Raw genomic sequence first — 17,026 nt, 5'->3', positions numbered from 1 at the left:
ATCCCCTCTTCACCTCCAACAAAGCATAAATCACCCAATGCACTAATCTCTATCTCAAAACCAACGACAATTCTCTGCAATGTACAAAATTCCAGCCTCCAACCTCTGGATCTCTGGGATGAGAGATCTATATATAGATATTTGCAGAGGTGTGAGTCAGCTCTGGGTTTTTGATTAGTGTCTTCTCTCTTATAGTTCTTGATGCCACTTGGAGATCTCATTGATCTCTTACTCATCCTTGGGCGATTTTCAGAGGCAAGTGTCCCATGAGAAGTTTCTGGAAGATTCCATGATCATCCACCTCGCAAACTGTCTCCGCCACTTGTCTTTTCCCGTCCATCGCACCCTCATAGTGTATTTAGGTGCACTGATCAACGCACTTCCCGTGTGTACAAGGTGCGCTGCATAGCACCCTGGCCATGGAGTAAGTGCACTGATCCAGTTTTGACCAATTTTGAGTAGTTTCTGGTGGAGAAATTCTGGGAGAAGCTATAATTTGTTGACCTTGTTCCTTTAGGAGTTAGAACAACACTTTTAGGTACTTAGGAGCCCTTGGTTTATGGACATTTCATGCTTAGAGATGTAAGGCACAAAAATGTCTATAACAGTTGCCCCCTAAAGTATGAGGCCGTTTATCAGGTGAAATGCTTTATTAGGAGGATCCGAAGTTCTTTCAATGCCGGGAGGAGATCTGTAATAAGATACAATACAATACATTATCTTCATACTGTTTTCATGATCTAGCTGATGCGGGCATTCCCATTCTTAGCTTTATAAATTCATTTTCATGTGCATAGGATAGACAACTGTCTGATGGTAGACTGATGATTCTGATAGAGCCATCATCCTTTTGGTAGGATGATTATCTGTGCTGCAATACTGTACATTTCAATGTCTTTATTTTCCTAAATATATATCGCAGCTCGGATGGATGAAACTAGATTCGGGGTCTTCAATCTCGTCCGATCTTCACTCGAAGTACAAGTCGGTCCATGTGAGAAATGTTTTGGAGTCGAACATGGAAAGACATCGCTTGATTACCAGTCAATGATGTAAATTGTTAACAAGCGTGAGAGGAATCACCGATAATGATGATGACCCTCAAGGTACTACAGTACAATTCACGTGGTGTGAATAAAGGATTTGGCGTCGAACACCACGCAAAATCTTTCGGTCGAAGGTCATTGATGTATACCTATCGCCGGAAGTGAGAAACTTGCCATTGAGGCATGCAAGTTTCAAAGTACTGAATGGGGTGTTCCTAGATCAACTTCTTGGATAATGAGCTGATGTCGACAAGAAGCGATCTGTCAAAGGAGGGCCTTAATGAATCCCACATCAATGACACGGAATGGAGCAAATGATTTTGATGGAGGTGAAAACAATCTGATGATATACGGTTCAGGATGGTGGTCATGAAAGAATGAAGTATAATGTATGGTAGTGGATGGGACACAGGTGACTTCTCTGGATGACTTCTCTTGAACATGTCGGTGACACTTATGTGATGGATTGGTAGCATTTACCCCAAACGTGGATGGTATGGCGTGACCATGGTGATGTGACCGATGAATGAAACAACCCAACCCGACTTAGGCACGGAGTGGAAGTGTCATGTTCAAGAGCGACTTGCTACCAATAAAGATTCTTTGAGTTTTCTTCCCAATTTTTCCCCAGTCATTGCTGACCAGTACCTCTTTATTTTTGTCAAGCTTGAGGAGGATAACATATGCTTGTTCTATAATTTTCCCTTCGGGCAAACCCATCGCTATGTTTTAACGAGCCTAGCGATAGTGAAACTCGTTCTCGTCTAAAGACAAGTTTGTTGCTATTAATCTTTTTAACGAGTTTAACGACAAAGATAACTCGGTCCTTTTAATTTTTAGAGAGTCTGAAAAGGTACGTAAAGGTAACTCCAAAATTCCTTTTTCGTCATCTAATCCCTTAAGTCCGAAAAAGTATAAAACAATACAGAAGGGATGAATTTTCGATAGTTTTAACGAGCCGAAAAAAACAAGCGCTCGATCTTTTTGTACAATAATCCCTTAGGTCCAAAAAGATTAAAATCTAGAGGAGGGATAGCACTTCCTGTCGCTTTAACGAGCTGGAAGGCCAAAACTCGGCAATCTTTTCATATTTTACGAGTCAGTTGAAAAGAGCTTAAAGAAGATTCGTCTTTTGAGGAACGAGTGATAAAAAGGGTAGCAATTGATTCCAGGTAAGGGTTGGAATTTTCCAATCACGACAATGTCACAAGGATGGCTAGTGAAATCACTCTTCGCAGTTGTTCCTCAAAATGGGTAAACAATCAAATGGAGGTGAATGATCGGCCAATGGAAAAGTGGAGGTGACGGTGCAAACACGACCAAGGATTTAATGGCTGAAATGCTTCATTCACGGTGGTTATTTACTGGGGAATAGTTCATTTTTTAATGAGCTTAAACGCAGGTGGAAACATTTTCTCATGTCTTATGTTTATTTTTTAACGAGCTTGAACTATGTGCTAAAACTGCTCGAGGCGGGTTTATTTTTTAACGAGCTTGAACCCTGCGGTAACACTGCTCATGGTGGGTTTATTTTTTAACGAGCTTGAACCCTACAGTAACACTACTCGTGATAAGTTTGCATGCCCCCAGCATAATAACGCAAATCAAGGTGCATGCCCCCCAAGCTTCATTGCATTAAACTTGGTGGTTGGAATGAAGGTTTACCTTTGAGAAAGGGGATTTGTTTCATTTTTTAATGAGGTTGACACAGTAAAAGAACCATCCTCAAGACTCCTTGTTTCATTTTTAAGGAGGTCGACACGAGATAAGAACCGTCCTCGGAGTCCAAATCCATTAGATATAGAAGGTTTCATATTCCACTGTGGCCAGTTCCGCCAGATTACTCGGAGACGGTAGGGAAAAAGTACCCATTAAGGCAGGGTCTTTTAGGAGACCTACTCCGATATTTTGGAGCGAATGATTGCCTCCATGGATCATTGGAATGCTTCCAGTAACTTGAGAACCATTGGGGAGGAAGTTTTGTTGATCGACGATTGTAATCCCTCCTTGAAAGGGAAATGCAATCTTTCTGAAATAGGTCGACACAACAGCTGCCATGGCATATATCCATGGTCTTCCTAGTAGGATGTTGTAATCAAGATTCCCATCTATGACTTCAACATCTATTTCTACTGTTTTCCCTCCTAGTTCAACTTTCAAGTTATTTAGAATACCATATGGGATATATGTCCTTCCGTCAAATGCTTTTAACGTCGTCGCAGACCACGACAAGGTTGGAGATCCTAAAGTTTTCCAGCAACTCATCAACATAATACATGTAGATGCCCCCTCATCAATAATTGTCTGATGAACAGTTTTGTTGAAGGCTTTCACTTGAATAAGGAAAGCTAGTTGAGCTGGTAACCGAGGGTCATATCCTTTATGATTAAAGGCCACAAGATTGGAATCCATTGGGTCAATCCCACCTATTGCTGATAATAAAGCTTGCTCTTGGGAGAGGCAATTTTGCGGTACCTCAAGTGTCGACATAGCGGACGGCGATTGGGCCAGGTCCTCTATTATATTATAATTCTGTGCTATTTTTGCATGAGGATTAAATGTCGATTTGTGCACTACTCCCTTTGGCGACTTTATCATTTGTTCAGGAATGATGGGTGGCACAACTTTGGTCAAAGTTGTTGTCGAACTACTAGGTTGTTCATTAGCCTTGTTATTCGACACCTGTGGATTCCCGTAATCTTTATTCCTTGCCAAAGCATCATTTTGCTGCTTTGAGATAGACAACATAAGCACTTGGGATCGGGAAGCATTTTGATTAGCAACCAGTTTGGTTCTCGGGCTTGGAAACGGATCAGTCAATACTGCTGAGGTTTTTGAACTCTTAAAGAGTTTCTTAACTTCAGCTTTATGTGGACAATCTCTCGTCCGATGATCCTCATCGCATATATGACACCCCGCAGGGGGTTTCCTTTGCCCAGAAGGGTTTGTAGAAGGATTTTTAGGTGATGACTCATCCTGCTTCCTTTTTCTCCCTTTCTTTTTCTTCTTGCCCCCTGGTTGCTTCAGTTGTTTGCCCTTGTCAATCGACACGACATTTACTTTCGAGGCAAGAAGTTCCTCATTTGCATTTTGACTGGAAATGTTACAGGCCTTTTTAGATGTAGCCTTTGTCGATTTCGTGTCTGTCGTGCCAATCACGCCATCGATGGCATGAGAGTCATTGTTTGATTTAGGAGGAGGAGGAACTGAGAATTCCAGTCTAGGGGTGTCAGGTATTTTATTGTAGAGCGTGCCGGACTGAGTGTAAATCAAGTCCAAATATTGCGCACGAGCGATAACTTGCTCTTCTGTCATGACTCCCCCTTTTGCCACATCTTCTGTGATGGAAGGCAGTAATGACTTAATAAACCATTCAGCTAAAAGCTGACCGGGAACATATGTTTTCACCATTCTACGACGACGTCGCCATTCATGTATATGATCAGATATGTGAGTGGCCGTCGTTTGTTTGAAGTTGGTAAGAAGTTCGGTTCCCGTTTCGTACCTTATCGGTAACTGAAAATGGGTTAAAAAGGTTGTGGCTAGGGTACTGAAGTTGTCGAATGAAGCTCTAGGCAATTCGATATACCATTTTGCTGCTGGACCAGTTAACATCCTCTGAAAAAGGCGAAGCCTAATTGAATCATCGTTTAGGGTGTTTGATGAACACCACAGATGAAAGGTCATCACATGATTCGACGGATATTCACTCGGATTTCCATTAAATTTAGGAATATCTCACGGAAGTTTATGCGGAATCGCTGGCCACCAAGGGGCATAAGCAATTAGATCATTCGTCAGCCGGTTTAGATCTGGTAATTCTAGAGTTGCTACAAAAGGCAACTGTTGATTCAGGTTAGGCGAAGCATACCCAGGATAAGATGGAATCGCCTGAGCAGTGGGTCTTTGCATACCGGCATAATTTATTTGATGCTGGCAATTTTGACAAGGTTGATGGGCATAACCGTTATGATATTGTTGTTGATAACTGCTTTGGGAATGCGGTTGCCCATTACTTACAAAGACTTGTTGCTCAGGTCCTTGATATGATTGCTGGAATGGCGGTTGTTGAGACTGAATCAACCATGGTTGTTGGACCATTTGCTGTTGCCCAATACTGGATGATTGACCAAGATGAGAAGTCATAGTACTTGTTTGAGCCTGAGTCACTCCAGATAAGGAGGCACTATCCTGAGGTTGTGATTGAGTCGTTGAGACAAGAGGCTGTTGTATTGCAACCTGAGAAACTTGGGGTCGACATACAACAGGTAGCGCTTGTACTTGCGACGCAGTCACCATAGCAGGTATAGTGGGAATATTCGACACAGGGTGTACTTGTTGCGTTGAATATACAACCCTTGGTTGTTGAGGCAGTATTGGTACCCAACCGCTGGATGTAATTCCAGTTTGACCTGAACTTTGTTGTAAACTCTCATATGGTTGTTCTCTGGGAGGGAACAATGAAAAGGCGTACTGCCCTCCATATGGTGGAAATCCAGTACTTAAAGGGTAGATTGGCCTTTGAATACACATTGGATAAATTTGTTGAGTTTCAACATAAGAAAAACCAGATGATAATCTGGATGAAGAAATAGGAACTAACCATGTCGTCGTCCCTGATTGGACTCCGGCTTGTTGTTGATAACTTGCCGGGACAGTTGGTATACCATCGAACATCGTTGGAGTAGCAGCAGGAGGCTCTGCCACTGCTGCATCGGATGACACAGTCCTGGATGTTGATGGTTGTTCAGACATATCTAATCTATCCAAAATATTTCCTAGCGATTCTACAAGAACTTGTGATGAACGGAGACTAACTTCGAAGATCAACGAGGGAAAGGTGATGATTATTCTGTTTAAAATAAATTTTAGACGCTTTGACACAACTCGTTTTTTTAGTTTTTAAGAGTCGAGAAAAAACAAAAGATGACTCTAGTCTCCTTCGATTTTTAATGAGCCTGAAGTGACAAGTGCTCAGATGGACCTTTTCCGTTAAGGAGTCTGAAAAGGAACGAAAGGGACTGCTCTGGAGATCTAGGTAGAGGGAGTTCCAAACCAATCGCAAAACTGCAGAATAATTTTTACGATACGGCAGTCAATCTTCCCGAATGCTGTGTTCGGTGCATTGCGATCAGTAGGGCGGCCGACACGGCTTCATATGGATAAAAGGTTTTAAGCCTATAGGGGTCTCCCAATATATAATCGACGGTACGTGGGAGCACAAGTCCGTACTGGCACTTATCGTTTCAAAGTGGAGGAATCACCCAACCATCAGTGAGGACAACAGTTACTAGGCTTTACGACGCTGGAATACGTCTCTAGCCTAGACCTCTAAATGTTGTGCGTTAAGTTCCAAAGCGTTGTTAGATTCATTCAATTTATTTTAAGTTGATCTTTCTTAGAAGTTTGCCTTTTGGGATCACCATGAGATGTAGATGTAGTTCCTAAAATGCAATCTAAAGATGATAAGCAAACTTTTATCTCTTTTCAGCAATGAAAATCCTAGCTACAAGGGGAAAAGAAAGACACAATCTTTTCTCAAAGAGAAAAGAGTACACTGTAGATGCACTTTTCCTAAATCAAGCCAAATAGACTATCAATATGAAAATGCACATATGCATGTATTTTTTTTCACTTTCTTAATATTGATGCCTAAAAACAAAGTTGATGTACAAATCTGAATTTGCTTTCAAGTGACAAACACAAACAAGCTTCTTTTCGAAATCAAAAGGTAGAGAAGATTACGACACTTTATGATTTTGAAATAAACACTCGTTTCGACACTCGAAAGTGACAAATTCAAACCAAAGGCAAAAGTAAAGCATAATCGACTGTCAACAGCAAATAAACTTTTTCCTAGGATCAAAATCGACACTTGAGACAGATCTAAATCCAAGGACGACAGTATGATTATTCTACTCTTTCAATGGAAAACTGTAAATGATGTAACAAACACACAAAGAACATCTACAATATTTTTGTACAAAGGAGGCGGAATTAAGGCAAAGAAAAGGGGTTTTTAAACAGAGACACACTGATCACACGCTGCAAAATCAGAGACAAAAACTGAAAAAATGAAGCAAAGAACCTCAGCTGCACAGGGCAAGGCTGATCAGTGCACTTGTTACACAGAGAAACTGGATTGCAGCGTAGGTAGCACTCTCGGGAACTGCGTTGAAATGCAGAATCTCTTCACAGAGCCTGCGCTGGGGCAGAAACGAGAATTCTATCCGGGTTTTGGGTCATGGTTTGTAGTTTAACCTATGGTTTTTGGCCGAGTGAAAGCAATCAGTAATGCACAATCAGAGGGTGGATTTAAAGGAGATCTAAGAGCTATCACAAAGGGTAATCAGATCATTTGTGAATCAGCTGTTCAAATCATAAACAAATCCAATGAATGGATTGAAGTAGTAGGTGTCTACTTTGCATTTGATAATGGCAAATGCAGTTCGATTGCTACTTCTGTGTTTATGAAACAAACAACAAGAGAAACACAAACAAACTAACTAGACACGATCCCCAGCGGAGTCGCCATTTTGTTAACGGGAAAAGTGTCTACTCAGAACGCCCCTATCCCACTAAGTTGTGACAGTACCTTAGAAACAAACAAAGAAAACTACTTTCATATTCTTCTTTATGAACTATAAACGAAGAGGAATAGGATGAACCAACCTGTGTCTTGCGCTAGTCTTTTGATCCAATCTCTCTCCTCTTTGACAGCTTCCAGCTACCTGCTCCCTTACTTGCCCAGCTTCACCAAGTTCCTGCAAGATCACAGAAGAGGAAAAATACACAAAGACATGGATTCATATTCATAAATAGCTTAGGATCATATTTAAGCTAAACATGCAAATATAGCAAAACATCATTGATACACAAGCATGTAGGAGAAACTCAAATAGTTTTATTGATATAACAAGAAGGTCCAGGAGGAGTTACAACCGATGATTCCTGATCCAGCATCAACCCCCCAGCAAAGGAATCCCCTCTTCACCTCCAACAAAGCATAAATCACCCAATACACTGATCTCTATCTCAAAACCAACAACAATTCTCTGCAATGTACAAAATTCCAGCCTCCAACCTCTGGATCTCTGGGATGAGAGATCTATATATAGATATTTGCAGAGGTGTGAGTCAGCTCTGGGTTTTTGATTAGTGTCTTCTCTCTGATAGTTCTTGATGCCACTTGGAGATCTCATTGATCTCTTACTCATCCTTGGGCGATTTTGAGAGGCAAGTGTCCCATGAGAAGTTTCTGGAAGATTCCATGATCATCCACCTCGCAAACTGTCTCCGCCACTTGTCTTTTCCCATCCATCGCACCCTCACAGTGTATTTAGGTGCACTGATCAACGCACTTCCCGTGTGTACAAGGTGCAATGCATAGCACCCTGGCCATGGAGCAAGTGCACTGATCCAGTTTTGACCAATTTTGAGTAGTTTCTGGTGGAGAACTTCTGGGAGAAGCTGTAATTTGTTGACCTTGTTCCTTTAGGAGTTAGAACAACACTTTTAGGTACTTAGGAGCCCTTGGTTTATGGACATTTCATGCTTAGAGCTGTAAGGCACAAAAATGTCTATAACAGACATAATTAGCAAACAATAACAAATAAAACAAATATCATCAATAGTTATCATCAAGAAACACTCCAAACCCATCCAAATCTAACTCAGAATATATACGCGATAGTTATTAATCAAAATAATGTATATACATGTTTATACTATTGGAAACTCACGTACAAATCTCAACATACTGAAAAAACACATCACATAATGTATACACGACTACCCAGAAAAAGATCCACATATGTACGCGACTATTCATAAATAAACCTGTGTACAAACCTAAAAATTTTCACTGCAAACATAATTCCCATTATGCAAACCTCACTGTCACATATTCAAATTACAACATGATTATAGATGCAGATCTACCATTATTAGCTACAAGTATAAACATATCAAGTAAGTGTATTCATTAGTCTTTACTACACTTTCAAATCTATCATATTTGAGTCTTCTCCTTGCTCCTTCGTGCACACCTATTTCAGATCAAATCACATATGAATAAATCATTTACTTTCACACTTAACACCTTGATCTCCATTTTCTTATATAACGTTTTCCTTAGCCAATACCTTAGGTAAATCCTTTGGTAATGTCATTAGTATTTGTTGACGGGATCAAATGAATGTTGTCGCTTCAATTACTGTGGGTCAATACCATGGTAATGACCCATGGTATCTAGATTTCCATGGTTTGAATGTTGTACATGACTTTTACTGAAAATACATGTGTATGTGCACGACCCTTATTCACAAGAATCATGTATACATTCTCAAACTTCACTTTGTCATCCATATGTAACTGAATTTCCATTTCTTTATCCATATCCACTGTAGCATTCGTATGAATATATCTAATAGCTGCATTATTTCCATAACCATCAAGTACATATTTATCAAGTAGGTTTCCATCAAGGTAAAAGCATTAGTCATAATGCCAACAATATCCCCCCTTTGGACTTGATGGAAACCATTTTGGTGTTTGGAAACCACCTGCAAACACCAAGTCTTCTCTCCAAACGCCAAGTCTTCATACTTACAACAATCAAACTCACAAATGAAGTAGTATACACACGATTGTCTTTCATAAGGTTCACATATAGAAAGTAAATTGTTGGTGATTACAGTTGGAACTCCCCTTGAAAATTTCATGCCTATTAGAACAATTAGTAGAGTGAAGAGGAATGAATCATGCCTAATTTCTATCTGAGATATTCAAAGGATTCACGTGGAAGAGGCTTGGTAAATAAATCTGCAACTTGTTCCTTTAAGGGAACATGTTCCAACTTGACCTTTTGTTCATGCACTTGCTCTCTAAGAAAATGGTATTTGATTGGGATGTTCTTAGTTTTGGAGTGCATGACAATATTTGTAGAGATACTTATGGATCTAGTGTTATCAGAGAGAATAGGTACAAGTTGAGGGCAAGTGTCTTGAATGTCTTGCAATGTTTGGATCATCCATATAGGTTGAGTATAGCAAGAGGCAACAACAACATATTTTGCTTCAATAGTTGATAAAATAATAGAACTCTGTTTCTTACTGAACCAAGAAACTAAGCGAGGACCCAAATAGAATGCTCCTACACTGTTATTTTTGAGGTGATCAACATCACTTTCCTAGTCGACATTTGTCTAACCATGAAGTGAAAAGTCTGAATTTTTTGGATACCATAGACCAAAATCTTGAGTGCCTTGCAGATACTTGAATATCCTCTTGATTGCTTGGAGACGAGTTTCCTCAGGATTTGCTTGAAATTGTCCAACTATGGAAACTACATGCATAATGTTTGTTCTTGTACCTGTAAGATATATAGAGATGCCAATCATAGATCTATATTAATATTGATTAACTATATGAGAATCATCATTTTGGCTTACATTACACCATGTTACCATTGGTGTGCATACCATTTTGCAATCAGTCCATATTTCTTCATAATCTTCTTGAGATACTTGGTTTGAGAGAGAAAGATACCATTTTTAGTTTGATGAAATTTAAGACCAAGAAATAATGTTAGCTCACCAAGTAAAGACATTTAAAATTCACTGCATAGCTGAAGCAAATCCTTGACTCGTAGATTCAACATTTTTTCCAAATATGATGTCATCTACATAAACCACTACTATTAAAAGTTTGTCTTTGTCAATTTTGGTATAAAAATTTCTATTTGTAGATCCTTTCTTAAACCCTTGTTATTGAAGATACCTGTCAAGATGATACTACCATGCATGCGGAGCCTGGTTTAACCCATACAATGCCTTTGTATGTTTACAAACAAGATTATTATCATTGCCAAGTACGAATACTTCAGGTTTTTCAATATAAAATTCTTCTTCTAGATCCTCGTTTAAAAAGGTAGATTTAACATCCATTTGATATACCTTAAAGTTATGAAAGATGAAACTGCAAGGAATAGTGTTATGGATTCCAGTCTATCAATAGGTGCAAATGTCTCTTCAAAGTCTATCCCTTCCTGTTGAGCATAGCCTTTGCATACAAGTATTTCTTTGTTTCGAATTACTTCTCCATTTTCATTTAATTTGTTCTTAAACACCCACTTTGTCCCAATTACATTTTTATTATGAGGCCTTGGTACAAGTTCCCATGTATGGTTCTTTTCTATTTGATCAATTTATTCATGCATTGTCTTAACCCAACATTCATATTTTCTTGCTTGATTCACATTCTTAGGTTAAATTGTGGATAGTAAGGCTAAGTGACTAGATGATCCAACAAAATTTCTTCTAATTTGTATTCTTGCTTCCTTATCACCTAGAATTTGAGATTCGGGCTGATTTTTCTAAACATACTTTGATGGAGTATTTTCCGTCATACCTATATTTTCATTTCCTTCTTCTGATGCTTCTCTTTCTTCTTCTCCTACAAATTCTTGGATTTTAGTAGGGAGTGGTTTATCATATGCTTGTGCTTCCTTTTTGGTACCTGTGGATGCTTCATCAATCACAATATCTATAATTTCAATAATATTTTGAAGCTTTTTATTATAACATTTATATACTTTTCTTCTGGAAGAGTATCCAAACATGATTCCTTCATCATCTCTCGATTCAAATTTTCTAAGCTTATCAACGTTTTTCTTTATTAAACATTTGCTTCCAAAGATTCTAAAGTTTTTGACAGTTGCAGTCATATCATACTAGAGTTCATATGGAGTTTTATCATTGTTTATTTGAACATGAGACTTATTAAGTATATCCACAGCTGTATGTACTGCTTCTCCCTAGAAGGTGTGAGGTGTTCCTAACTCATCAAGCATGGAATGTGCCATTTGTTGAACTATTCTGTTCATTATTTCTACCACTCCATTTTGTTGAGGAGTTTTACCTATGGAAATATTTCTTTTGATGCCATGTTGTTCACAAAAATTAAAAAATTAATCTGATATAAACTCTCCTCCTCTATCAGATCTAAGATATTTTATTTTTAGATCCAATTCATTTTCTACCAAAGCCTTGAATATTTTAAACTTTTTAAATGCCTCATCTTTATACTTTAGTAAACCAACCCAACGCATTCTTGTAAATTCATTGATCAATAAAATGAAGTATTTTTCACCATGAGGAGACTTCTTTCTCATAGGTCCACATAAGTAAGTGTGAACAATTTCAAGGGGTTTACTTGAAGTACCTTCTTTATCTTTAAACTAAACTTTGTAGAAATTTTGAATAATATAACACTTATTCACAAAGATTAACCTGATTATACACTATTTGTGGAATGCATGCATAATACATAACCTCCTCTACGTTGATCATCAATTTTGCGGAATTAAAAACAATGAAACATCAATCGCATGCGCACATTAACATAGTATGTTACCCGGGGAAAGCATACAGATGAAAACCCTACACTATCTGTATATTATAATGATTGAGAACATGTAACAATACATAGTACAATACTCCTCACAAGTACTCAGTACTATCTCCACCTGTTACACACAAACTAGCTCAGATCTGAATCAATCGTAGGTTCAAGTCTCCTCCGCTGCTTGCTTGCCTACACTACGCAATCCTGCATGAGAATAGATGAGAATGGCTGATCCAAACTCGTATTTCCCTTGGCTGAACCACGCAATCCTCATTGGCAATACTCAATCCATTGATTGTGAAAATCTCATGCACAACTATAGTCACAACTGACAGCTGTCTTGCCCTTTCACTCACCTCTAACACTTGTCTCCACTAAACTGTCCATGCACTGAGTTAACTGATGTATTCTTTAGTTGCTTTATGAGTTAATAATTAGTGAATTAATTAACAATTAATTCACATCACTCATCACTAGTGTATTTGCAGTTAAACTAAATACAACTAGTTCAACCAAGTCAAACTGAACACAACTCCATCAACTCCTCAATCAACTCCACCAAACTCAATCACTTGAGTTCTAACTGAAGTTCATCATGCAATAGCTCAACTGACCCATAAGAAAAGCGTATTTCCTTCTGATAGCTGCATGTGCCACATCTGTAGCTCAAATTGAAGTGCTCCAAGAGGATAAGATAATGTTTATAGTCCAAATATTATTAAGAGCTAATAATATTCGATTGTTCTATTTTTAGCCTGGCAGTCTAAAAATAGACTCTGCCCATATGTCTAAAAATAGAAGTCCATCTATTTTTACCAACATGACCAATCATCCACAAATAGCATCCTACAACTCATATACCATGATCCATATGTCTAAAAATAGACATAGCCTAAAAATAGACTTTGCGCCAAAAATAGCCTGCGAGCCCACTTAGTGAAGGTGACTCTTTTCCACTAAGCTCCATCATCTTGTTGCATTTTCAACACTCCCTCTCAACAAGATATGGATTATCTGCAACCCCTATCTTGCAACTCTGGAATGTTCTGCATGCAACACATTTGCCTGGTCCACTTGCTTCAACAACACTTGGAACAAAAACACTCCCAACTGACCACTCTGTTGGGCTAGGAACATACTCTGATGCTGAAGCTCTACATGCTGCTGACAAGTGCTCCCTCTCTGAAATCTGCGCTACTGCAACATCTCCATGCATCTCACACAATTGCACACCTCTCTGTGCCACCTAGCACTGTACAAAACACTTGTGCCTCTCACATTGCTGCAGTCTGCTAGCTATGCGTTGTCCTGGGATTCCCTACGCTGTCGCTCTCTCTGTTGCTCCATCCGCATCTGTCTCTACCTAATCAGTCAGTTCCTACTACTCCACATCGGGGCTCCCGTAGCAAGGTCTCATCCAAGAGGTTGGGTACCTCAAGGATCCTGCCCCTCCTCCTTGGGAAAATCAATCCACATCACCCCACCTCCTACCTGGAGGTATGGCTGCATGCGATCCCTCAGCCCACCTGGATCGAAGTTTCCCCCTACTGGAGGTCTCTGCATGAGTAGATGTCTCTACTTGATTTCCTCTCAGCTTCCCTTGTTGTGGCTGCTCCACAACCTCCTGAAGCTACTGCACCAATTGTGGCTCCTCCACAATCGTCTGAGACTTCCTCTGGCTCTACATGTTTAGAGGTAATATACGCTCCCTCTCAACCACCAAGTCTCCATCAGTTACCTCGTTGCTCAAGGCTTTTCATGCATCTTGAACCTCAAGAGCATACAGGTTCTTGACCCGTGAACCAATATGCTTCACATGTCTAGTGATGATGTGTCTAAGGAAAACCTTTCCCTTACTGAAGACTATATCATAGCCTCTGTCTTCCAGCATCGCGATTGACACCAAGTTTCTCTTCAGTCCTGGTACATACTTGAAATTGGTCAAGGTAAGGCGAGCTCCACGCTCCCTCTGAAAAATAACCGTGCCTACACCTGAGACACTATACTTCTCATCATTACCCATCGCTATGAGTATCTGGAGATCTTTCTCCTCCAAAGTACTGAACAAACTCTTGTCACCGGTCATGTGGAAAGAACCTCCACTGTCAAGAAACCAACCACTTCCCACCATGGATGAAACCATGCATGCGAAGAGTGTGAAATCCAACTCGAACTGTGAAGCAAGTGCCTCACCTTCAGATCCTTCCCTGAATCCCTTCTTGGATTTCCTCTGTGGACAATTTGTAGCATAATGGCCCACCTCATGACAATGAAAGCATCACACTTTCGATTTGTAAACCTTCTTCCCATCATTGGAAGAACTGGATTCAGAAAGAGAAACCTTCTCCTTCCCCTTCTTTGCTTTGGCAGCCAAAGCGCAATTTTCTTCATCAGATGCCTTTGATGAAGATCTATCCCTAGTATTCTGCCTGATCTCCTCTTGCACAAGATCCGACCAAAGTCTCTCCCATCCTGGCAATTTCTCTCGACCATTGACAGAGTCCTGATAGGAATGCCAACTCTTCGGAAGACCAAGGAGAGCCAAGCTCAACAAGTCCCCATCATCGACAGGCACCCCCACACTTCCCAGCTCATCCCAGCATTGAGTGAACTTCATGAGATACTTGGGCATACTGTCTCCATTCTCACACTTAATGTTTTTGAGTTTATCCTTGAGTGCCAACTTCCTCTGGTCGCTCTTGTTTTCGAATAAATCTATCACCACTTTCCACATCAAATATGGAGAAGCCTTTCCATGCAGGCTGGACACAATGTGATCCTTCACGCCCTCCAACAGAATCCTTCGACACTTTGTTGTATTCTTTTGCCAAACCTCAACGTGAGCAACATCAGTAGGCTTTGGGACCTCAGCCTCTATGAACTCCTTCAGCCCATTGTCATCTAACATCGCCTCCATCCTGTCTTTCCATGCAATATAATTCGAGCTGCCCTCAAGAGCATACTCCAATCGCAATCCTTTGAAAGACATTTCAACTATGACACCAAGAAAACACTGCTACAAATTCGAATTCCACCAGCTCAAAACTCAACCGCTTCTAATCTAAAATTCATGAAAACAAAGTATTTCTCATACAGAGATTGACTATATGGGCTTTTACCGGATATCTCACCTTCCAAAAGAAGGATGAATCCAGAGGCTACCTGGCCCGATTACAGACTCTGCCTGAAGAAATAAAATGTAATCACTTTCTGAATAATAGATCTGATGATCAACTCTGCTCTGATACCATTTAGAAAATTTGAATAATATAACACTTATTCACAAAGATTATCCTGATTATACACTATTTGCGGAATGCATGCATAATACATAACCTCCTCTACATTGATAATCCATTTTGCGGAATTAAAAACAATGAAACATCAATCGCATGCACACATTAACACAGTATGTAACCTGAGGAAAGCATGCAACTAAAAACCCCGCACTATTTGTATATTATAATGATTGAGAACATGTAACAATACATAGTACAATACTCCTCACAAGTAGTCAGTACTATCTCCACCTGTTACACACAAACTAGCTCAGATCTGAATCAATCATAGGTTCAAATATCCTCCGCTGCTTGCCTGCCTCCACTGCGCAATCCTGCATGAGAATAGATGAGAATGGCTGATCCAAACTTGTATTTCCCTTGGCTGAACCACGCAATCCTCATTGGCAATACTCAATCCATTGATTGTGCAAATCTCATGCACAACTATAGTCACAACTGACAGCTGTCTTGCCCTTTCACTCACCTCTAACACTTGTCTCCACTGAACTGTCCATGCACTGAGTTAACTGATGTATTCTTTAGTTGCTTTATGAGTTAATAATTAGTGAATTAATTAACAATTAATTCACATCACTCATCACTAGTGTATTTGCAGTTAAACTAAATACAACTAGTTCAACCAAGTCAAACTGAACACAACTCCATCAACTCCTCAATCAACTCCACCAAACTCAATCACTTGAGTTCTAACTGAAGTCCATCATGCAATAGCTCAACTGACCCATAAGAAAAGCGTATTTCCTTCTGACAGCTGCATGTGCCACATCTGTAGCTCAAACTGAAGTGCTCCAAGAGGATAAGATAATGTTTATAGTCCAAATATTATTAAGAGCTAATAATATTTGACTGTTCTATTTTTAGCCTGGCAGTCCAAAAATAGACTCTGCCCATATGTCTAAAAATAGAAGTCCATCTATTTTTACCAACATTACCAATCATCCACAAATAGCATCCTGCAACTCATAGACCATGATCCATATGTCTAAAAATAGGCATAGTGTAAAAATAGACTTTGCGCCAAAAATAGCCTACGAGCCCACTTAGTGAAGGCGACTCTTTTCCACTAAGCTCCATCATCTTGTTGCATTTTCAACAAACTTTGGATTGCTTACCAAATTGACATGACTTGCAAATGCTATTTTCAGGTGTAGAAATGTTGGGCAAGTCATGTACCGCTCCAATCTTGCTTGATTTGTATAATTGGGAAAAGATGAGGTACCCCAAAATTTTGTATCAAAGCATTCTTTTGTCAGATTTGCTAAAAAAACAGTGC

This window comes from Pinus tabuliformis, chromosome 5_2, assembly GCF_031772625.1.
Source record: "Pinus tabuliformis cultivar Carrire ecotype Pingquan chromosome 5_2, CPIR1, whole genome shotgun sequence".
Classification (NCBI taxonomy): domain Eukaryota; kingdom Viridiplantae; phylum Streptophyta; class Pinopsida; order Pinales; family Pinaceae; genus Pinus; species Pinus tabuliformis.
This window is presented reverse-complemented; position numbering follows the sequence as displayed.